Here is a 10,443-nt window from a genome sequence, read left to right on the forward strand (position 1 = left end):
TTTATATTCATAAAACTGCACGGATGAATGGCTATGTATGCTCTTGGTTCTAAATCATGTTTCAAAGACAATAAAACGACAAAGTTTCAAAAGTGGATTAGATAAAATGAATCAATAAGTAAAACAATTGTTCCCTTTTTCTTAATTTCTTGATTTTAAATTGACATTAATTGCATATTTAACCACAATTATTTTTAGAAAATAATCATTCTTTTAGAGCACTCTCTCAAAAGTTGATAAAATGATCCATTATTTCTGCAATAAGTTGAACCAAACACACTAAAATAAGGATAACAAATTAAGCAACCTTGAAGTCTAAACATTTTCCATGATATGTCTAAGATTTTGAGAAAACGAGTCATTTGTTTATCTTTTCAGTTCTTATTCATGTAAGACTTGCAATTGGAAAGTATTAACCTTGTTCCTTCTCATGTATTAAATCTGAAAAATGCATTTCATCAACCACCCAAAGTGGAGCCCTTGAATGCATAACCTAGTCAAAAGTCCTATGCATGAATGTTACGCATCTTAATTGTGTAGTACTGACTTTTGTTCTCTTGCAATGCATCTTTATCCATTATTTATTTCAGTACAATCCCATCAATGGAAGTAGATATCAAACAATCTGGGATTGACTGATATATAAAATATGACCGAGGAAGCAAATTTCTCAGTATGGATGAAAAGGATGGAGGAACTTTGATTTATTTTTTTTTGGTGACAACAAGACCAAGAAGATCAAAGGAATTGGCAAAGTGAGATTTTGCTAAAGTAAATAATGCATTGAGAAACAAATGAAGTTGATAATTAGAAAAAACATCTACAGGAAACATTCTGTTATGCGGGTCTAGAGATAAAAAGTATTTATATTAACTTATAAATTAACATTCACGTCTAAGATTTTGCGAAAACAAATTTAACTAAAGTAGTAGTAATTTATTTATCTTTTCGTGTTCTTATTCATGTAAGAGTTGCGTTGGAAAGTATTAAACCTTGTTCCTTTTCAAGTATTATTATATCTGAAAAATGCATTTCATCAACCACCCAAATTCGAGACTCCATCCTTGAATGGTTGACTTTAACTTGACACTAAGACTTAGTCAGAAATCCTCTGCATCACACATGTTAATTGCATGTGTAGTATTGGACTTTTGGTTTCTTATTTGCGATATGGTTATAGGGGAATGAATTTTATCCAATTATAATTATGTTGGGTTTGTGAGGCATTATTATTTCCAAGCAAACCCATTAATAGAAATAGAAATCAATCACTCTGGGATGGATTTTTCGCTAGCTAACAGATTCTGTTATTAAAGCTAGCCGAGGAATAGATAATATAAACATGAACATCTTCTGTTAAATTACATAAATCATATTACGTAATCTTAATTTATATTTTCAAATAATTTTTAATTTACATTATCATAAATGTATCCAGAATCACTCCAGAAATATCAAAAGCAAAAAACTCTGCATAATTTCTTTGTTCCAACAAAAAAAAAAAGAAGGATAGAAAGATGTTCTTGTTGTAACTAAAGTGGACATAAGACCTCATAAGTCATAATGTTACTTCAAGAAGATAGTTACTAAGGAACTAGCTAATTCCGGAGTACCCAACAGAATTTGGGTACTTAAGACATTACTTGCTTTTGATGCGGGAATGCCTCCTGAAAACAAGCGACAAAAAAGGTAATAATTCTTAGACAGTGACTGCTCAAGACTAATGACTGTGGACAAAGTTAAACCAAGTTTCTTAGTATGACTAAAAAGGATGGAGGGATTGTCATTTTTTTTTTTACAACAAGAAAGCCAAGATCAAAGAAATTGGCAAAGTGGGATTTTGCACAAGTAAATCATGGCTACTAGCATTAGTCAACTTTCTAATAGTGGCTATGAAGTTGTTGATTAGAAAAAACATCTACATAAGTATTCTCTAATGTGGGTGTAGAGATTAAAAAAATTGATTTAATGACCTATATAGTTTTTATAGTTTTTAAATTTATTTATTTTAGTTTCTATATTTAATAAGTAAATTTTTTAGTACATAAAATTTATATTTTAATTGTTAATTAAAGAATTTTAACTACGAAAACCTTTTAAAAATTAAAATGTAAATTTTAAGAACTAAAAAAATTCACTTATTACTAAAATTTCACTTATTAACTATAAGGACTAAAATGGATAAATTTAAAAAATATAAGAACTAAATAGATAATTAAACCAAAAAAATTATATTAACTTAATGACTAAATTATTCTTTTGGTCTCTCTTTTTATTTATTAATTAATTTAGTTTCATCCTTTTATTAATAAAATATTTAATTTGATCCTTTAATTTTCAAAATTATATTAATATTGTTTTTTCCTTCTAATTGACTGTCATTGTGTTAGCTGACATAAAATGTGAAAGTGACTGTGCAATTTTGCACAGTGGTTACAGTCAATTAAACGAAAAGGATAACGTTAACATAATTTTAAAAATAAAGAGAATAAATCGAATTTTTTATTAATAAAGTGATTAAATTGAACCAATTAAACAAAAAGAATCCGAAAGAATAATTTAGGCGAACTTATATATTAGCATGTTGTGTCTAAGATCTTCTGAAAACAAATTTAACTATAGTCATTTATTTATCTTTCCGTGTTCTTGTTCAGAGCATTAAACCCTGTTCTTTTTAACGTATTAAATCTGAAAAATGCACTTCATCAAACACCCAATGTGAAGACTCCTCCCTTAAATGCACGACTTAGTTACATGTCCTTTCCATGAAGTTACACGTACATCTAAATTGTTCTTGTTCAAAGTATTGGACTTTTGGTGTCTTGCGATGTGATTAAGGGAATAAATATTATCCAACTGTGTGTGGGTAATTTTGGAGGCATTCTAATTTACCAGCAACCCCATTAGTGGAAGTACGTAGAAATCTATCACTGTGGGATGGACTTTTCCACTCACATATTTTGTTATTAAAGCTACCCAAGAAATTGATATATATAGACATGAACATCACACCAAATACCTATATATCAATATCAGTAACGTATTATTTCAACTGCATTAATCTCCCCCATTAATGTATTTCTACTTAACAAAATAATGATTGATTCCAAGTAATTAACTTATCATAATTATAAATATCCATTGAAATCAAATGTAATTAATTTCATTTAATATATCCATTAAAATCTGAATATTCACAAAAAAAAATGAATTCAAAAAAATAAAATAAATATAAAATTTGAATGTTCAAATCACTACTAGAAATATTGTATTTTACGACGCACATTCTACGTCGGTCATACATTACCCGACGTAGTAATGCACACGGTGGCATTTCCGTAAATATATAAGTTTTATATACGGCGCCTTTCGTATACGACGACGTTTCACTTAAACGCCGCGTTTGTAGCTTTGGTGGAACTAATCTAAGACGGTGTGTTTGAAGACACCGTCGTAGTTGTGGTCAGAGACAAAGACGGTGTTACGTGTGCACCGTCTTTAATTTTGTTCTTTAAATACTCCTTGTTTCACGATGATTCAACACTCTCGCGTCCTCGAAAAAGCTATACCAAAACCCTAATACCTGAGCGCTCTGTTGCCTGAAGTCATCCCAGCGACGACTCCGTCGTGCCCACCGTCACATTGCCTTTTCGACCACCAAGAACAAAAACCCTAGCCATTGTTCTGACCACCACCACATATCCGATCTCGTGCCCTTTGGAGTGGTGTCGTGACCTTGCTTGTGTGAAGGTAAGCATGTCGAAGTTTTTGAGTTCTTGTTTCATAATATAAGTTTTTTAGTTCTTGTTTCATAATATAAGACTTTTAAAATGTGATTATCGACTTCTTGAGTTGCCCTAACAATGTCATCGTTGAATATGCGAAAAGGATTTGAAGGCCAAAGGGTTTAGTTAAGTCAGAGTACTAACGAAGTTGATGTTGTTGGTTGTTTTGGTTTCGCGTTTTTGTTATCTGGATTGGTGCACTTCGAGCATAGGTTGTTGGATTTATTACATATGCAATTGTGGTTTCGATTATTTTCTTCCATTATTACATATGCGAAGCATGAATCAAATGAGAAGCATGAATCAAATGTGCCAAAATGTTCTGGAAATTTGGGTGTTAAAAACTCTTACAGTGTAATTGGGTTTTGTTTGGCAATTTTTGTGCAAAATTTATGTTTGTTTGTTTCTTTACCTCTCTTTGCTTATAATTTATGATTCAAATTAATACATAAGATCAGTTTTCTCATCTTCATTTTTTCATAGCAGATAAAGAGGGAAATATCCACCTTGAAGCTGCTGAAGCATCCGAACGTGGTTAGATTATAAGAGGTAACATCCTAACCTGTTTTTTGTTTTTTTTTTTGTTGACCATGTGTTTTTTCTTTTTCTTTTTCTTGTTTACGTGTAAAAGTGCAGTTAATGCAGTTTAAAATCATTGATTTTATAAGTATTTCCATTTTTTATGTGTTGTTTTGGCATTTCTCTACTTAGTCAGAAAAAGTTAGCTTCGCTTTTATTTTCTTTGTGGAAACATGTGTTACTTGGTTATCGGATCAACAATGTATACAGGTTTTTCACTCATTTACATAGTCAGCAAATTGGAGTAATTAAGCACACAGCTCAAACTAAGAGTCCAATAACTGCTATTCGAGTTGGATAATTATTTGCGTTGTGTACTTTGGGTTTGAATTATTTTTGTTACATTTTTCAGAGGAACTTAGATCAATTGGAAGACTTACTCAACAAGGTTAAATTGAAGACCATAAGGACTGAACCACCTTCTGCATCTATTGCTGGCACAAGGTACTTTTTGATTATTAATTTTGATTGTGCGTTTACAAATGATTAAAAAAAAAATTCTTATGGGGTGTTATTGGTTGGTAAGTTGGTGTATCTTTGGTGTTTCTGTAGATTCTGTAGTTGCTGCGTTACAATTTGTGGCTCCCTCTGCAAAGGGATTCTTTTTGTAAAATCATTTTGACTTAGATCCTATTTGAATGTTTCAACACGACCCACAGTAGGATATCAGATCATTATGGTGTATTTAGGAGCAGATTATCATATTTATACTAATAAGTATATCCAAATGCAAATGTTTTTTTTTGTTTTTTGTGTTTATATTATAATTATTGAGTCAGTATGCTGTTTCCTTTTAGAAACAAATGACAGCCACTCAGAGAATAGTATACATTACTCTCTTTCATCTCTTTTCATTCCTCACACTTTCATCCATTTTCATTGATGTATACCAAACCCATTGTAAAAGTTTGATAGGTCCTGCATTTAAAGTCAAATCAAAATTCAATCCTTAAGAAATAAGGTTGTTGTCTTAAATAGAGAAAAGTAGGACAGTAATATCCACTCCAGGAATAACATAAAATTCGTAATCTTGAATAGTTTCCCAAAATTTAGAATCCTAGTTAGCATAAAGTGCTATCTGTCAGCCTATTGAGATCAAAAGTTTGATTCTGAAAAATGATAGCATTTCTGAGCCTCCAAATTTATACTGTAGCTGCTATCCACCACATTGTCCTTCTTGTGTTAGAAACCTTTGAAGTTGCTGAGGAGTAGTGCTGGATAAAATTATCCAAAGGCCTACAGTGAAACACCTTGTCTTCCTTTACCCAAGAAAGGTATTCCCATCATATAGCCATAGTTTTGCCACAGGTGAAAAATAGATGGGATGCGGATTCGGGTTGATTGTGACAGAAGGGACATAAATCATTATCTACCTGAATCTGCCTCTTGATCAAGTTGTCCTTCGTGGGAAGTCTGTCCCATAATAACCTCCAAACAAAAGAAAGGGCTTTAGGAGGAAGTTTGATCTCCCAAAGTTTCTTGAATCCCAGGTACAGACCTTGAATGTACCATCTCAGATTTAATAACTTGATAACCAAATTTAGTTGACAAAATCCCAGAGGATTCAGCTCCCCAAACCCAGGTATCATTGAGATTGTTGTTAACTCTGATTTGGTGGATGTGATCAATGAAAATAGAGGCTAGCTGCACCTCATTATCAAACAAGTGTCTTCTCCAAACCATATTCCAGACCCATCCATTCTCTGTCCAGGATCCCACCTCTGCCACCCTTAAATCTCTTTGGGAAGAAATACTGAATAACTCATGGAATTGATCCTTTAGAGGAACTCCTTCATCACCCCAAGGATCTTCCCAAAAGAGGAATTTGTCACCTCTCCCCAGCTTCCACCTGATTTGATTATCAGCACTGACCACATTTTGCTGTTGAAAGATGGCCCTTAAATCAGCCCACCAAGTAGAGAAATACTGCTTTTGAGGACCATACTCCAATCCCCTCCAGCCATTGTACATAGAGATCAGAATTCTGGTCCAAAGCTGGTCTGGTTGGTGGAACATCAGCCACTTCCATTTGAACAACAGAGCCTTGTTAAGACTTGGAAGATCTCTAATCCCCAACCCTCCCATATGCTTAGGAGAGCAGCACTGGCTCCAAGAAATCCAAGCAATCTTCCTACTATCTGGTTTTCCCCCCCATAGGAATTCTTTGGAATTCAACTTACTAGTGTGTTTGGATTAGATTGATGGTGAAAAAAATCAATTAAATTTTCATGATAAAGATAAAGTGATAAATAGTTCTTTCTGTTTTTTTTATGGTATGGCCATTATTTTGTGGGATAAAATGGATTGTTGTGTTTTATCCCAACACAATATATACATTGCGGCAGTTTAAAAATTAAAATACTGATTGGCTATAAACGTCACAAAGCATACAGTTGTGGTTTATTTGGTCTTAGCATTTATTGGCGGCTATTATTTGCCACAATGTTTTTTCTATTATTTTTTACCCCTTTTTGAATTTTAATGATCTAAATTAAAACAAAAAAATTTCTAAACATCTTGTCTTCAACAACATTGGAACAGCTCTGAGCTCTCTCTGGTCCTCAATTTGTGCTTTTTATCCTCCAGTTGCAACACCCTAACTCGCTAAGTCACACGCAGCACCGTGATTTTCTGCAGGTTCTCATCCTTAAACCTTAATTTCGTCCCTTGATTAAATTAATAGTTATATATATATATATATATATATATATATATATATATATATATATATATATATATATATATAACCCTAATCTATACTATCTGTCAAATGACCAGACCAAAGACCCCTAATTTAATCGCAGGTCGTCATTCCTGCCAGCAGAACACAGAGGCCAGCATCGTGTGTTGTTCAATCTAAGGTACCTTCTGCCTGCGTTCGTTCTATCAGTTATAGTTTCATTGTTTATTGCATTTGAGGTGGACATGAACTCCCCTGTTATGATATGTTTCCTACTTTGTAACTGTTAACTGTCATTTCTGTCATTAAGTTTCTTTTTTTTTTTGCACAGCAAAAATCTATATATAATTTTATATATATTGTAGTACTAGGAGTACTGCATACAGGAAAAAGAGTACAAGGCAAAATTGCCTAACCCATCTGAAAAATACAAGATAACGTTATCTGAAACAAAAAATCAATCCCTAAGACAGCTCCTCCCTCAAACTAGTGGACCATTGATTAAAATGGATATGGAAATCTTTGTCCATACATTTTAACCAGGCCCAAGAATGGAATAAAGCTTCATCCATGACTTTTTCGGAGTTGAAATTCTGGTTATTAAAAACCATTGAATTTCTATGTTTCCAAATAGTCATGGATAGAGCTATCCAAAGCACTGCCCATCTATTGTCTATACATCTTTTGCTACTCCATCTTGAGAATTGGGTGAAGTGATCTTTAGGATCAATGGTGAAGGGACCCACTCTGTCAGCCCATCTCAAAATCTCCCACCAAAGGCATCTAGTTCTTGTGCAATCAAACATGACATGACCAATAGTTTCCTCCTCTCCATCACATAAAGGACAGGAATATGATGGAAGGCACACCTGCCTCCTTCTTAAATTAGCCTTAGTAGGCAATCTATCTTTAAAGATTCTCCAAGAGAAAGCGGCTGCTCTTGGAGGAATTTTCAAATTCCACATAAACCTGGAAGCATTATCTTCATAATCTGATCCGCCGTCTTCCATGAGGAAATTGTATGCTGACTTTGTGGAATAGGATCCACTAGGTTCAGCCCTCCAAGTGAGATAATCCATTCTAGAAGAGTGAATCTGAGCCCCATCAATCTCATCCATGAAAGCTGCCACCGTATCAATTTCATGATCGAAGAAATTTCTCCTCCATTGAAACTTCCAATCCCACCCATTGTCAATATTCTGACCCATTAAATTGATAGTGAGGTCCTGTTGCTGACTCACCTGATATAAAACAGGGTATTTGTCTTTAAGGGTTATATCATCTTCCCTCCATTTGTCTTTCCAAAACTGGATTCTGGTCCCATTGCCCACCTTCCACCTCAAGTTATTGGCCAAACTATTCTGATGTTGCTGCTGGAAGATCGATTTTAAATCCTTCCACCAAGGAGAATTGTCAACACTACCTCTACCATGTAATAAGGCCTGCCATCCCCCATATATAGACACTAAAGTTCTTGCCCAAAGCTGATGGGGATTATTTGCCACCTGCCAACCCCATTTGCCTAGTAAGGCTTCATTGAACTTGTTCAAATCTTTAATACCCAATCCGCCTCTGGCTTTTGATAAACAGACTGTATCCCATTTAACCCAAGGGATCTTAGAAGTGTCATTGTCGCCGCCCCAAAGGAAGTTTCTTTGGATAGCTACTATTTTTTGAGCAACTTTTTTGGGAATTCTGTAGAAAGACAACAAATAAATAGGCATTGCTGTCAAAACAGAGTTGATAATGGTAATGCTGCCCCCCATAGAAAGGCATCTGTGCTTCCAAGATGCCAGCTTGGTCTGAAATTTGTTGATGATAGGCTGCCAAACACTCCCACTTTTTGGACTAGACCCCACTGGAATTCCTAGATATAAGAAAGGAATATCCATCTGCCTGCAGTTAAGAAAAAGAGCCGCATCTCTACACCACTCCTCAGATTTTCCAAAGCATCCAAACTGACTTTTTGAATAATTAATCTTGAGTCCAGAAGCCAACTCAAAACATGATAGGATAGACTTTAGAACTCTGACATTGGCTGAAAGAGCATTACCAAAGAATAGAGTGTCATCTGCATATTGCAGAATATTTATATCTTCCTTCAAACTTCCAACTTGATAACTGTTGTACAGATTTTTGGATATAGCTGTCCTCATTAAACCTGTAAGCCCTTCTGCCACCAAATTAAAAAGGAGGGGGGCAAGGGGGTCACCCTGCCTTAAACCTCTCTTGGGTGCAAACTCCGAGGTGGGACTTCCATTAATTAAAATGGAAACTGATGCAGTAGCAAGGCAACCATGGATCCACTTTCTCCACCTTTCACAAAAACCCATCCTTAACATCATGTAATTAAGAAAGCCCCAAGAGACCGAGTCGTAAGCTTTTTCAAAATCAACCTTGAAGAACATGCAAGGTTTATTTTTTGATTTAGCTTCAGCTATAACCTCATTAGCTATCAACACTCCATGCAAAATATGCCTTCCTTTCATAAAGGCTGTTTGCCTTTCATCAATCAGCTGAGGTAGAATAAGGGCTAATCTATTAGCCAAGACCTTGGATACAACTTTGTAGACACAGCCTATAAGAGAAATTGGCCTATAATCGTTAAAAGCTTGGGGATCCTTGATCTTGGGAATAAGAGCTATGAATGAGGCATTGCTTCCTTTTGGGAAAGAAGCATTATAATAAAACTCATCCATGAAACGCATAAAGTCAGGCTTCAAAGTCTTCCAAAACTTCTTGATAAAATTGAAATTAAGCCCGTCCGGGCCCGGACTTTTATCACCATCACAGTCCCACACAGCTGAGGTTATTTCAGCATCAGAAAATCTAGACACAAGGGCTTCATTCTCACTTTGACCAATGGAAGGTAGCTGCACACCATCCATGGTTGGTCTATTGAAATTCTGCTCAGAAAATCTTTCTTTAAAATGATTGAAAGCCTCAAATTTAACCCTACTAGGGTCCTGAACCCATTCCCCATCAATGATCAATCCTTGAATAGCATTATGTCTTCTTCTATGATTTATCAGCTTGTGGAAGTAAGCTGAATTTCTGTCCCCTTCCTTTAACCATTTCACTCTAGCCTTTTGCCTCAACATAGATTCATAGGCATTAGCAGCTTGCCATAATTGCTCCTGAAGAGACTTCTTGAGCTCCCTTTCAGATTGATTCATAATTCTGTTAGATATACCAGCCTCCAAAGCATTCAACTCCTTCTTTAAAACCTGAATTTTCTTAGCATTAATAACTCCATTGGATGAACTCCACTGTCTAATGCAGGCTTTAATGAACTTCAATTTTTGCTTGAGTGCGTATCCTCCCCATCCATTAGGGTGATAATTGCTCCATTTAAGGGTCACCATTTCCTGAAATCCCTTGTCCTGCAGCCACCAATCC

The sequence above is a fragment of the Glycine max genome, chromosome 16 (assembly GCF_000004515.6).
Source record: "Glycine max cultivar Williams 82 chromosome 16, Glycine_max_v4.0, whole genome shotgun sequence".
Taxonomy (NCBI): domain Eukaryota; kingdom Viridiplantae; phylum Streptophyta; class Magnoliopsida; order Fabales; family Fabaceae; genus Glycine; species Glycine max.